Genomic DNA, 15,319 nt, shown 5'->3' on the forward strand with positions numbered 1-15,319 from the left:
TCTTTGTGAAATAGAATGGAGTTGTTTGAATGCCTTGAATAAATGCCGTTTTATACCAAGCCCATCGTTTCAACAGAAGAGCTTTATTTAGTATTTCTATTCAAAGCGTCTACTTCATCCATTTAGGCGGCATCCTACTTGGTACAGCATTTTGCACTCTCAATCCTGAGATTACAGTTATAAGGAAAGAGAAGAGGCTGAGTTTTTTACTCAGCGAAACCTTTAGCCACTTTTGTTTCTGAAACTTTAGTCTGTTTTGACTATTTCCATGTAGATCTCAAAACCCCTGGTAAAGGAGATAGCTGTGCTCAGATACTATGTGATCTGTCATTCATTACCTTAAAAAGAGAATGGCCATGGAGCACCTGAAGCTAAAAGGTGGGGTTCAGTATTTTAATTTTAGAAAGACAGTCTATGCTGCGTCAAGACAGAAGAGGCGGGGTGTGACCGTTTGCTTTCCGTGGGTAGCCCCGCGGCTCCCAGAAGACAGCTGAACTATGACAGCATTTTTTCACTTTGGTCCCGTGTCAATCACCCATGGTCTCGAAGGACTCATTTGATCTTTCAAAATTTACTTGAGTCAAACGCTTGCTGATTAGAGATTTCTGGATCACAGACCATAACCCCAAAGCATCAATTCTTAACTAGATAACTTAGCACTGATGACTGGAATTACAGGTCCTGTATTGCATCCACTGAAGAGACGGCAGTTGTGGCAGGACTCCTCACTTGAGTCTACATTTCTTAGAAACCAAACCAATAAACGTAAAAGAACTATAAACTTAGAGAACCCTCTCTGCTACTTTGTACAGAATCCGGGGCTCTGGGCTTAGACATGACAGAGACCACATGTTATTGCCAGGTAACCATTGTGGGGTCAAGTTTAGGATCCAGAGCACTTGTAATTTAGATGTAAGTTTTAAAGGTATATCCCTAACATTCATTTTCTAAAGTTGTGTTTTAAGAGCTACAGGTCTTTTTGTTGAATGTGAGAACCAAGGGACCATCAGAAATATATCTGTGATGAATAGAAGCATATTCCAAGTATGTAGAGACATTCAGATGCAAGAAATCAGAAAAAAAAAAAATGGCATGAACTAAAAGTACACTTATCAGATATTTTGGTTTTGAGATAAGTGTTTTAATTTTTACACCATGACCATGGTCTTAGAAGTAGATACACCAAAAATATTGGATTACTTTGCCCACTATTATGTTAATATGTTTTCCTTGTATTTCCTGTTTGCATTGTACTTGCTAGAGTAAAATGCGTGTGTATGTAAGTATGGGGTGTAAGGTATGACGTCATACAAGTTAATCCTGTGTAAACAATATTTAATCATTTCTTAGGAAGCCATCCATTCTAATTATTGTATTTCAGTGTTTCTAAGACACACATTTTTGTTGTTGCTTTTCCATGTTTTAAACCTGCTGAAAGCTCTTATTATAGCTTATTATAGTATTACAAAGCAGTTTGCATTTGCTCCTCTTAGTCACCTGGGGGCACTTACCTACATTCTCTGCTTTAGGTCTTTGACCACATAGATTGTATCAATTGAAACTCTAACCAAAGCAAGGATGTGGGTGAGATTCTTGGGAGAGAATTTTTCTATTTGCTTCCTTCCCTCATCCAGATTGAGACGTGCATCTTCCCTTGAAGTCCATTTCTGGTGGGCAGTTTTGCTTCTCATTTGTCTTGTAGTCCTTGTAGTCTCCAGCTTTATAAGGAGGTCATTTGCGGTGTTTGTTTCTGCTTGTTTGTGTTATTGTGTAAAATAATGGTTGCCTTGGAATCCTCCTGCAAAGAGAGAGAACCCAGGGAGACGTGGGTTCAATCCTGGGTTGGGAAGACCCCCCTGGAGAAGGGAATGGATACCCACTCCAGTGTTCTTGCCAGGAGAAGTCCGTGGACAGAGGAGCAGAGTCAGACAGAACTGAACAACTAACATTAACACTGCTGCTGCTGCTGCTAAGTCACTTCAGTCGTGGTTGACTCTGTGCAACCCGATAGATGGCAGCCCACCAGGCTCCCCTGTCCCTGGGATTCTCCAGGCAAGAACACTGGAATGGATTGCCATTTCCTTTTCCAATGCATGAAAGTGAAAAGTGAAAGTGAAGTCGCTCGGTCGTGTCAGACTCTTAGCGACCCCATGGGCTATAGTCTTACCAGGCTCCTCCGTCCATGGGATTTTCCAGGCAAGAGTCCTGGAGTGGGGTGCCACTGCCTAGATAAAATTAAAAAATTATAATGTAGGTTCTGATGCTTCAGACCCTGAGATCATAGTGCAAATTGAGGCTGCTGTTTACTTGTCCTGTCTGTAAAGTCAGGTAAAAAATGACAGTATGAGAGGGATTTCTGAGCCAGTGCTTCAAACACAAAACCGGTGGATTGCAAGGAACTTCAAAGTACCTTAAACATGACAACTGATAGGCTAATTAAACTTTTCATTCATGATGTAAAGCTGTTTTATTCTGGGTGGCATTTTGGTAACGGTTATTTTAGCACAGTTTGATGAAATGCTAATACTGAACCCATCATACATGTTAATTAATGTAAATTAGCCAGGTTTTGAAATATAGGTACATGCTGGTGAACCTATTTTTGCATAAGTGAAAAACACTGAAATATTTGAAAGTTATTAACTAACCTCTCGAGTGACACCCCGAGCTGGAGCAGAAGGGTCAGGGGTGGGACTGTGAGCCTTCTCTTTCCAAGGGCTCAAGCGGTCTTAGCATTTTCTAGAAGTGACTTCATTTTATTCATCTGTGGCTGTGCTGCGTCTTTGCTGCTGCACGCGGGCTTTCTCTAGTTGCAGTGCGTGGGCTTCTTGTGGTGGCTGCTCTTGGTGCAGAGCACAGACTCCAGAGGGTGGGCTCAGGAGTGGTGGCGTGCAGTCTCAGTTGACCTGTAGCATGTGGGATCTTCCTGGACCAAGGGTTGAACCCCTGTCCCCTCCATTGGCAGGCAGACTCTAACTACTGGACCGAAAGGACCACCATCACAGATAGGTGATCAGTGATCTTTGATATGATTACTGTGATTGTTTTGGGGCGCCTTGAACTGTGCCCACATAAGACAGTGAGCTCAATCCATAAGTATGTGTGTTCACGCTGCTCCACTGACCAGCCATTCCCCTGTCTGTCCTCTCCCAGGGCCTCGCTGTTCCCTTAGACACAGCAACACTGAAATTAGGCCAATTAATGGCCTCTACATGTTCAGGCATCCCATGTCCCTCACTTTAAATCAAAAGCTGGAAAAAAAATTAAGCTTAATGAGGAAGGCATATTTAAAGCCCAGATAGGTGGAAAGTTAGACCTCTTGTGCCAAACAGTTAGCCAAGTAGTGACCACAAAGGAAAAATTCTCAAAGGAAATTATAGCGCTACTTCAGTGAACACATGGATGATGAAACACAAAAAGCAAACCGTCTTATTGCTCACACACAGGAAGTTTTAGTGGTCTGGATAGAAGACCAAGCCAGACACATCATTCCCTTAGGCCAATACCTAATCCAAGAGCCAGGCCCTAACTCTCCTCCACTCTAGGAAGACCGAGAGAGGTGAGGAAGCCGCAGAAGAGAAGTCTGAAGTAAGCATAGTCTCGTTCATGATGCTAGTTTAAAAAGAAAAAAAAGAAGCTGTCTCTCGCAAAGACAATTCATGAATATTGCTACCCTAAACAACAGATTTTCAGAGTAGACGCAACAGTCTGCTATTGGAAGAGGCTGCCATCTAGGACTTTTCATAGCTGGAGAAGAGAAGTCAGTTCCTGGCTTCAAAGGACAGGCTGACTCTCTTGTTAGGGCCTAAAGTAGCTGGTAACATGGAGTTGAAGCCAAAGTATCCAAGACTGGATACTACAGACATGATAGAGACATACAGACATATTCCCTCCTCTCTGGGAACCTAAAATCGCAAACTAGGAGATTCAAAGTAGAATCGAACATCATTTAGTGTTTCAGAAATAAAATCACTCACTGTAACTGGCTTCATACTTATAAACAGGTTAAGAAAAGCAAAGCCAAATAACAACAAAAACAAACAAACAAACAAAAAAAAACACAACAAAAACAGTAGTCACTAGAGTATCCACTCACATTTGTCTTGTTACTAACCATTAACTGTTCATTTTATTGACTGATTATCTTTCAGGGTAAGTAGCTGAGCAATTGATTTGTATGCATTGAAATCCCCGATTTCTCCCAAAAGTTGGAAAGCTCTACCTCATCACCTGTCTAGTGGATGTATCCATGTCCTTGGGTGCTGGATGGCTCAGAGGGAATAAAGTTAAGACAAGTAACTGAAGCTTTGGCGTGTTATTTAACAAATTTTCAGCCCTTCTGTAACGTACCCATTTAAAATAACAATTCTTCCTAAATTTTAAGGAATCATGTGGTCAACATCTGTGATATGCTCAGAATTGTTTGCTTTTGATCATAATTTACCGGGCATACTACTTGAGTGACTAAAGGGCCAAGCTCTGGCCCTCTCAAGCTGAGTGACGGCTCTGTTCCCTCATCAGTAGAAAGAGATTGGTTGACAGCACACCCTTGGTGAATGGGAGGATTAAATGAGGTGCTGAAGGTGCAGTAGTGGGCACAGTGTCTGGCAACATGTACTTACTCGAGTATTAGCTACTATTACAACTACCATCCTACCATCACACACACAGCTCAGGGCTGTTTAACCTGAAAGCCAACCTCACTATGCATTTCACATGACTTGGCTGTGTCAATCCTTAATTTCCAGTTTTATGCGACATCTCTTTATTTTCCAAATGTTATTATTGTTAATGATGTAACATGTTTGAAAGAAAATCTACTGTTCATATCACTTTCCAGCTGAATTTTTGACTTAAAAATATATCATAAAACAAGTAGAAATTAATTTTACTTTGACCAATATTGTTAAAATGTTTCATAAGATCATATTCACAATCATTATTTGCATTCACAAATTATTTAGCTCTGAAGTGTTACCTGGTTTTCAAATTTCTAGCCAATTTTCTCTTGAAGTTCATGTAATCCAAGAAGCCAACAGCTGGCAAGGGGATGGGACTTGGATGGAGAAGATGAAAGAAAAATGCAAAAGTAAAAAGAAAAGCATGAACCCTTGCTAGATACCAAGGGGAGACTGAGCTGCTGAGAACTGATGGATTATATGGTTGGTGTTTTTAAAGGGAAAGAGGATAAATTACTAACCAACCTATTCTGCCAAATAATGGCAGTTATGAATGTGTTTATGCCACCTCTGGTTATGAAGAGTACATGCTCAAGTACTTTCTAGTATCTTTCAAAACCATTATCTTCAAAAGAAGAAGCATTCTGATACCACAGTTGGCGACTTTCTGGACTTAACAAAGAATTAGGAGACTTCCCTGGTGGTCTAGTGGCTAAACCGTCAAGCTTCCAGTGCAGGGGGCCCAGGTTTGATCCCTGAGAACTAGATCCCATATGTCACAGCTAAGACCCAGTGCAGCCAAATACATAAATATTTAATTTGAAAAAACAAAGAATTAGGAAGCAGGAATTTTCTTGCATATTCTACAGGCTTCATAGTGCTAAATGTAAATAATCTTTATGTTTCTATACCCTAATCTATTTCAAGAGTGAGGTTACCAAATTCTTCTGTGTAAAGAATTTTTAGAGTCCTTATAAGTAGTGGTATTAACTTACACAATTTCTTTTTGTTTAGTGAAACACTCAGACTCATGGAACAACGGAGAAAGATACAATTTGTGGGCTCCAAATATGTATATTTATCCCATTTACTTGAATTTATTTGCTACCCAGCATCAGTATTCCCAGTGCTTTCATGATCATTTTTTTTAATATTTATTTTATCTGTTTGATTGCACTGGGTCTCAGCCACTTCATGTATGATCATTGATCTTCGTTGCAGCACGCAGGAATCTTGAACTGTGACATTTGAACTTTTCGCTGCAGCGCATGGGATCTCACTCCCTGAAAAGGGATCAAACCCAGACTGCCTGTACTGGGAGCACTGAATCTAAGTAACTGGACCACCAGGGAAGCCCCCTTTCTTAGTCATTTGAATATATGCAGAACAACAAAGCGTCTGAGCCACCAAATATGCGCTCCCAGCGGAGGCTGAACACGTGACACTTGGCCTTCTTGTTTTAGTTCTCATACTATTAAATAGTGTCCTTATCTAGGGCCACATTTTTTTTTAACTTTTAAGTTTGTATTGGGGTATAGCCAATTAACAATGTTGTGATAGTTTCAGATGGACAGCAAAAGGTCTCAGCCATACATACACATGTATCAATTCTCCCCCAAACTCCCCTCCCATCCAGGCTAGCAAATAACATTGAATGGAGTTCCATGTGCTATACAGTGGGTCCTTGTTGGTTATCAATTTTAAATATAGCAGTGTGTATATATTCATTCGAAACTCCCTAACTATCCCTTCCCTCCCTCATCCTTCCCCCCAAAATCACAAGTTTGTTCTCTAAGTCTGTGAGTCTGTCTCTGTTTAGTAAGTTCATTTGAATATATTTTTTAGATTCCACATATAAGGGATGGCATATGATATTTCTCCTTCTCTGACTTGCTCCACTTGGTATGGTAACCTCTAAGTCCACCCATGTTGCTGCAAATGGCATTATTTCATTCTGTTTAATGACTGAGTAACATTCCATTGTATATATGTACCGTATCTTCTTTATCCCTTCCTCTGCCAATGGACATTTAGGTTGCTTCTCCGTCTTGGCTAATGTTGACAGTGCTGCAGTGAACATCGGGGTACATGTATCCTTTCAGATCATGCTTTTCTCCTGAAATATACTCAGAAGTGAGATTGCAGGGTCATCTAGTAGCTCTATTTTTGGTTTTTTAGGGAAACTTCATACTGTTTTCCATAGTGACTGTACCAATTGACATTCCCACCAACAATGTAGAAGGGTTTCCTTCTCCCCACACCCTCTCTAGCATTTATTGTTTGGGGGCTTTTTGATGATGGCCATTTTGACTGGTGTGAAGTGATATCTCACTGTAGTTTTGACGTGCATTTCTCTAATAATTAGAAATGTTGATCTTTTCATGTGTCTCTTTCCCATCGGTGTGTCTTCTATGGAGAAATGTTTATTCGGGTCTTCTCCCCGTTTTTTGAGTGGGTTGTTTGTTTTGATGCTATTGAGCATCATGAGCTGTTTGTAAATTTTGGAGACTAATGTCTGTCTGTCATATTATTGGCAAATATTTTCTCCCAATCTGTTGGTTGTCTTTTTGTTTTATTTATTGTTTATTTTGCACTGCAACAGCTTTTGTATTTATTTATTTTAATTGGAGGCTATTTACATTACAGTGTTGTAGTGGTTTTTGCCATATAGTGACATGAATCAGCCATGGGTGTACTTGTGTTCCCCATCCTGAACCCCTCTCCCACCTCCCTCCCCATCCCATCCCTCAGGGTTGTCCCAGTGCACTGTCTTTGAATGCCCTGTTTCATGCATTGAACTTGGACTGGTGATCTATTTCACATACAGTAACATACATGGGAAAATTAACTGCTACCAGTGTATGAGTCAACTGTCTTTATTTGAAGAGCTGTGTTACAGTCTATCATCAATTTTTATGGATTTAAAGACATTAGTTCTTACTCTGGAGAAGGCAATGGCAGCCCACTCCAGTACTCTTGCCTGGAAAATCCCATGAATGGAGGAGCCTGGTAGGCTGCAGTCCATGGGGTTGTGAAGAGTTGGACACAACTGAGCGACTTCACTTTCACTTTTCACTTTCCTGCATTGGAGAAGGACATGGCACCCCACTCCAGTGTTCTTGCCTGGAGAATCCCAGGGACGGCGCAGCCTGGTGGGCTGCCATCTATGGGGTCGCACAGGGTCGGACACGACTAAAGCGACTTAGCAGCAGCAGCAGCAGCAGCAGCAGTTCTTACCCTACTCAACAAATATGTATAAAACTTTCTAAGGAATTTGGGGAAAGTTCCGATCCTATGTTCATTAATTTATTGAGTCTATGAGTGACTAGTAGACTTGGAATTATTTGATAAAGATCCTTAAACATTTGACCCAATGTAGAGATTCACATTCTTGCTATCTTCCCTAGCAAGAAAAATCTGATACATTGAATTATTTCTACTATCATTTGTATCATTATTATCTACTCACCTATTTGCATATGATAAGAAGGGCATGTTATTCTGTAGGAACCAAATTCAGTCACATTCATATGGCCAGTGTTGATGCTGAAGGGCACATAGATGTCTGTGGAAGTAACAGCAAACATGCTCCATAAAATCTGGAGAAAAGAGGCAATCCTTCTAGCCACCATTCATAGGGAGCCCTCACAACAGAACATTTTGTTGAGTTTCTTGAAAGCATTTGGTTGTCACTAGGCATCACCAATGTTACTGTAAAGCACATGCCTGGAGACTTTCCTAGCAGTGAGGAAGACAAGGCAGAACTCACATACGTGCCCCCCGGCCTTTAGTTGGATCCTTTATGACCAGTGCATCCTGCTTAGAAACTATTCCAGTCCTTCATATTAACTCACTATTGATCAGAGGCGTGTTAGTACACCTTTTGTTACCTGAATGTTATTGGGCAGAGATGTTTCAGTATTTGCTTACATAACATCATTGGCCACAGGTGTTGCTTTCTTTAAAAATTCCCTGGTCAATGATGTGTTAAGTATAAGAAGAACCTGACAACAGGCCCGGGAGTTCACCATTTCTGTTAGCTTTCAAGCCATATTGACTGCCATTTTATTTCGCAATACTGAACATCAGAAAATTTGTTTCAGATATTGAATTGAAGTCCTGCCCCATTGAGCTATTAGAAGTAATATGTTGAAGAGAAACTGAAGTACAGTTACCTATGAAATAGTATATCCAAAGAATTATTTGAAAAACTTAGTCATAATTTCATGTAAATTTCAGGTTATATTCAGCTGTATTCTATGAAAGTAGAAACATCAGCTATATAATTCACTATTGTTTCCGTTGGCTATATCACAGTGCACGACAGTTACTTGTCCAATTCTTTTCTTTAATGAGACCTTGGGGGAATAGTTAAGATGTATCTGTCAACATACCTAGGTTCTGCAAATAGTCCTTTTAACTTTGAAGTAAAGAGAATTTTTACATCTGTGATCTTGAAAAGAGAAATTGTCTGTTAGGAGACATGACAGCGCTTGGAGTTAAGTGTGATAACCAGCCCACCAGATGTAGTGTTTTTTGTTTTGTTTTGTTTTGTTTTTTGTTTTGTTTTGCATTTCATGTGTTCTGCCTGCAATTTGGAGAGCAGACTCAAGGTGAACGGCCCTTCTAACCTCAAAAGAGTTCTTCCCATTGGCACACGAACTTGAATTGTCAGTCACTCAGCGTGGAAGTTTTCTTAGTTAAGTGTCCTTATTTTAAAGCTGCCAGGTCTAATATTTACTAACCTATGATCACTAAAGGTAAAAGGCAAACCTTGTAAATTCCTGTGATAGTGTAAGTTTGGATAAAATATGATTGCTGACGAGCTCTAGTCCTCTGCCTTCTCTCTACTCCCAAGCAAGAAGCTAGAAAAACTCACTTGTATTCTTGGGGAGGAGGAGTGGGGGAATTAGGAGGGGCTCAAGGCTGAGAAGATTGCATCAAGCATTTACAAGGAGAAAGGCTGATGGTTGATCACCATGTCTCCTGTGGACCCTTGATGCAGTCCCCGTGGATAAGGGCAGCTATGTGGGGTACCAGTCAACTGGGGGACTTCTTGAATGGTTGGCACTGTCTTGGCAGCTCACTGGTCACAAGATGCAGAGTGGTTCCCATCAATATTTTTTTTTAATTTATTTTACTTTTGTCTGTGCTGGGCTTTCATTGTTGTGCAGGCTTTGTCTAGTGTGGAGACCAGGATCTACTGTAATTGCAGTTCATGGGCTTCTAATTGCTGCGGCTTCTCTTGTTGCAGACATGGGTTTTAGGGCTTGTGGACTCAGTAGTTGTGAAGCATGGGCCTGCAGCATGTGGAATCTTCCCAGACCAGGGATCGAACTCATGCCCGATGCTTTGGCAGGCAGATTCTTAACCACTGGACCACCAGGGAAGTCCCCTATCAATATGTAAGCTGAAGCTTGCAACTTCCATGTGACATCAAGCCATATCTGGGATCTGGAAGGATACAGATCATCTAGCTAGATACCCGAGACTTCCACCTGTCTAGCTGCACGGGCTCGCTCTGGAAGCAACCTCAACATCTTATACTTTTTACCTGATTTACCTGTGTAGGGTTTAATAGTATGTACGCTGCAACACTGACTCTAAAACAACAATCAATTAAAGACGAAATACTATTTTAAATACCACTAAAAAAGAGGAGAAACTTGCCAAACTCTCGAATGCTATCAAGTATCCTGTTAGCCTCGATTTCACAGATGTTAAAAAGTAAAGCAAAACCATGTCCTGAAATCTATGAAGATCAGTCATTTAGACGGAGATGAAAACAGAAACACTTACATAAAATATGGCAATGTTCTCTCATCTCTTTTTTTTTTTTTTAATTTTAGTTTTTTATTTTTTAAATTTTAAAATCTTTAATTCTTACATGCATTCCCAAACTTGAACCCCCCTCCCACCTCCCTCCCCATAACAACTTTCTGGGTCATCCCCATGCACCAGCCCCAAGCATGCTGCATCCTGCGTCAGACATAGACTGGCGATTCAATTCACATGATAGTATACATGTTAGAATGTCATTCTCCCAAATCATCCCACCCTCTCCCTCTCCCTCTGAGTCCAAAAGTCCGTTATACACATCTGTGTCTCTTTCCCTGTCTTGCATACAGGGTCGTCATTGCCATCTTCCTAAATTCCATATATATGTGTTAGTATACTGTATTGGTGTTTTTCTTTCTGGCTTACTTCACTCTGTATATAATTATCAATCAAGGCTCCATTTAAATTTGTTTTTAATGACAAACTCAGACTGGATTTCCCCAGACTTTGAGACCTTTAGCTACCTGATGCTGTGCAGGTGGCGCTGGTGGTAAAGAATCTGCCTGCCAGTGCAGGAGACAGTAGAGACGCAGGTTCGATCCCTGGGTCAGGAAGAGCCCCTGGAGGAGGACATGGCCACCCACTCCAGTAGTCTTGCCTGGAGAACCCCATGGACAGGGGAGTCTGGCAGGCTATAGTCCATGGGGTCACAAAGAGTCAGAAACGACAGAAGTGACTTAGGGTGCACCCACGCACGTAATGCTGAGACCTTTTATCCTGCTTCCCTTTCAACAATGCTTTTTGTGTGTGTGCAGTCATAGATTTTTGCAGTCTTTATTCTGTCTGCCTCTTTTTTATCTTGTCCTTTTCTGTTGCTGGATAGGGGACAACATCTCTGTCTGATATGAATGTTATAGCAAAAGCGGGAAAGAAGAAATATCGTGATGGCAAAGTGCATAAGCAGCAGCATAACTCCCCATGATGGTCCCTTTTTGAACACAAGGAGGCAGAGCTTCTCTATTCTATATATATATATATTTTTTTTATTTTTATTGTTTTCTTGTAAGGTGATACGTCTCCTGGATTTCATTTAATTGATTCCTGACACACCTCTGGAGATTTCAAGATGACTTTTAACAGTCTTCTATTCTCTGCTTTCAGGGTCAGGCACCTGGATGAGGAAGGGCCTCAGGTCCCTGTTGGATTCCCGCTGATATTATGGTTCAAGTGCACTAGCTGCCCTGTTGCATCAGGAAGCTCTCTCAGTGACCCCAATAATCACTTTTCTTCTTATCACTGCTAATCAATCAAGGGCTGAGATACTGTCTTTAGAAGTTTGATTGAGCTCACTTGAATTTTTTTCTAAGGAAACCTTACTGGTAAAATAAAAATTCAAAATACCCCAGTTCCATTTTCAGATCCACGCTTGGGACTTCCCTGGCATTCTAGTGGTTGGAGGTCTGCACTTCTGCTGCAGCGGGCACAGGTTCGATCCCTGGTGTGGAGACAAGATCCTGCATGTGGTGTGGGAGAGTAAGACCCAAATACAAGCTTAACTGAAGTCCAAATTCAAAATTTTCAAGGCATATATTCATTTACTAATTCATTGAACAAACATCTGATGAGTCTGTTATGTTCCAATAACTGGCCTGGGAAGAGGAGATACCACGATGGAATCAGCCAGGAGCCCATTTAGGAGAGGCACACGAACGGCACGTGTGGTCACGTTCACTCCCGTCCTGCATCATGGGGGCGGAGCAAAGGCAGGGTTAATGCTTCGTGGAGGCAAATGGCTCTCAGAGGCCATGACATTTAGTCTGAGGCTGGAGAAGGGAAAGCCCATATTCCCTCAGTGCTGCACAGAGTTTCCACAAAGGCCCAGAGGTCACACCACAGGACAGGGTGGGTGTCCATCTGAGTTGTTGAATGGTGGGGTCTGGACTCACAGGGGAAGGTGGGGGAGGTCAGAGGTATATACACATTTGATCCTGAAGGGCTCTGTAATCCGTGAGTTATCTCTTAGGTGGCACCATGCTGGTTGGATCTGCCCGTTGTAAGAACAAATTTCACAGCACAGTGTTATGACTGGTGGATTGAAAGGAAGGTGGAAGCAGAAGCTGAAGAGAATATTTTTTATGAAAGGATAGTAGTAAACACCCACATAAGAAATGATAACTTTAGAAGATACTGACGATACATATACTTACTAATCAATCTTGGCAATGATTGTCTGGAACTCAGTTTAGATACTTGATTTTGAGACCAAGATTTTGGGCTTCACTGATAAACAGTAGTTGGGATCAGAAGGAGAGAGAAGGAGGGAAGCCCTAGTCCTGAGTACTGACGTATCAAAGGCAGATGGGATGAGTAACACCAAAGAAGACAAAAGCGCTATGAGTGATCAGAAGGAAATTGGGGGAGAGGCTCACAGTGCTTTGAGGGCCCAGGAGTTACGAAGATTAGAGAGTGTATTGTGAGCCAGTTCACAGGTTGGTTGGCCTCTTTCACGGGACAGTTTCTAGGATTTCTGTCCCATCCAGGACCATGCAGTATTGGCTCCCATCTGTAGGTTTGGACATTTTCCTGTCTCCCATCTCGTTTATTCCTCATCTTCTCTTTAGAGGGACTTCCCTGGTGACTCAGAGAGTAAAGAATCTCCCTGCAATGTGGGAAACCAGGGTTTGATCCCTGGTTGGGAAGATCCCCTAGAGAAGGGAATGGCAACCCACTCCAGTATTCTTGCCTGGGAAATTCAATGGACAGAGGAACCTGGTGGCCTGCAGTCTATGGGGTTGCAAGAGTCGGACACGACTTAGCAACTAAGCAACGAATATAAATTTTAAGTTGTTTTATTTCGTTTATTGAATTCTTATGATAACCAGCTAACAGTTGCAAATAGGGTTTAAATTAGTTGTGAGAATTAAACTCTAAAAATGATACCCAGAAAACCAAGTTACCCTTTTCTTCATTGGCTTCCTGAACTTATCTTGTGCTAATTCAGTGCACAATAGTAAGTAAAATATATGATGACATTTACTACTTATTATTTATTTGTTAAATAATTTATTATTTACTTATTAAATAATTAATTTTTATTAAAGGTTGCCTATTTATTAAAGGTTGCCTTAAATCCGATCTTAGAAAGTTGGAGATTTTTGTAATTATTCATTTGTAACTAACCCAGTTACTTCCCTAGTACTTCCCTAGTGAGTACATTTTAAGCAGTATTTCCATAATTATCACCTCTTCATTTAAAATGATGAATGTCAAATATCTAGCTCCCAAGTCAAACTGACATGTCTCAATGTATCCACTATATTTATTGGAAATAATGTTGATATCCTATGTTGACCAAACAAGATGTAGAACCTAAAAGTTGAAAATCATGTGTTATTCACTGGACAAAACTGAGGACTTAAGCCTGGGACACAGCATCTCAGATCATTCTAAGAGACTGCTTCCAAAGAGGAGCCAGGATATACAGAGAGTTTTGCAACAAAGATCAGGTAGTCAGAACATCCAAAGATCACTTTTTTTTTTTTTTTTAATTTTTTAATTTTAGTTTTTTATTTTTTAAATTTTAAAATCTTTAATTCTTACATGCATTCCCAAACATGAACCCCCCTCCCACCTCCCTCCCCATAACAACTTTCTGGGTCATCCCCATGCACCAGCCCCAAGCATGCTGCATCCTGCGTCAGACATAGACTGGCGATTCAATTCACATGATAGTATACATGTTAGAATGTCATTCTCCCAAACCATCCCACCCTCTCCCTCTCCCTCTGAGTCCAAAAGTCCGTTATACACATCTGTGTCTCTTTCCCTGTCTTGCATACAGGGTCGTCATTGCCATCTTCCTAAATTCCATATATATGTGTTAGTATACTGTATTGGTGTTTTTCTTTCTGGCTGACTTCACTCTGTATAATCGGCTCCAGTTTCATCCATCTCATCAGAACTGATTCAAATGAATTCTTTTTAACGGCTGAGTAATACTCCATTGTGTATATGTACCACAGCTTTCTTATCCATTCATCTGCTGATGGACATCTAGGTTGTTTCCATGTCCTGGCTATGATAAACAGTGCTGCAATGAACATTGGGGTACATGTGTCTCTTTCAATTCTGGTTTCCTCGGTGTGTATGCCCAGAAGTGGGATTGCTGGGTCATAAGGTAGTTCTATTTGCAATTTTTTAAGGAATCTCCACACCGTTCTCCATAGTGGCTGTACTAGTTTGCATTCCCACCAACAGTGTAGGAGGGTTCCCTTTTCTCCACACCCTCTCCAGCATTTATTGCTTGCAGATTTTTGGATTGCAGCCATTTTGACTGGTGTGAAGTGGTACCTCATTGTGGTTTTGATTTGCATTTCTCTAATAATGAGTGATGTTGAGCATCTTTTCATGTGTTTGTTAGCCATCCGTATGTCTTCTTTGGAGAAATGTCTATTTAGTTCTTCGGCCCATTTTTTGATTGGGTCGTTTATTTTCTGGAATTGAGCTGCATAAGTTGCTTGTATATTTTTGAGATTAGTTGTTTGTCAATTGCTTCATTTGCTATTATTTTCTCCCATTCAGAAGGCTGTCTTTTCACCTTGCTTATAGTTTCCTTTGTTGTGCAGAAGCTTTTAATTTTAATTAGATCCCATTTGTTTATTTTTGCTTTTATTTCCAGAATTCTGGGAGGTGGATCATAGAGGATCCTGCTGTGATTTATGTCTGAGAGTGTTTTGCCTATGTTCTCCTCTAGGAGTTTTATAGTTTCTGATCTTACATTTAGATCTTTAATCCATTTTGAGTTTATTTTTGTGTGCGGTGTTAGAAAGTGATCTAGTTTCATTCTTTTACAAGTGGTTGAC

General features: G+C 40.8%; 1 protein-coding gene across 10 annotated transcripts in view; it reads left to right on the forward strand.

Moving 5' to 3' along the window:
• The window catches only part of RBMS3 (RNA binding motif single stranded interacting protein 3), an 816,868-nt gene that overhangs the window by 654,485 nt on the left and 147,064 nt on the right, over positions 1-15,319 (forward strand). The gene's annotated exons all lie outside the window — the stretch shown is intronic.

This window comes from Ovis aries, chromosome 19 (assembly GCF_016772045.2).
Source record: "Ovis aries strain OAR_USU_Benz2616 breed Rambouillet chromosome 19, ARS-UI_Ramb_v3.0, whole genome shotgun sequence".
NCBI lineage: Eukaryota > Metazoa > Chordata > Mammalia > Artiodactyla > Bovidae > Ovis > Ovis aries.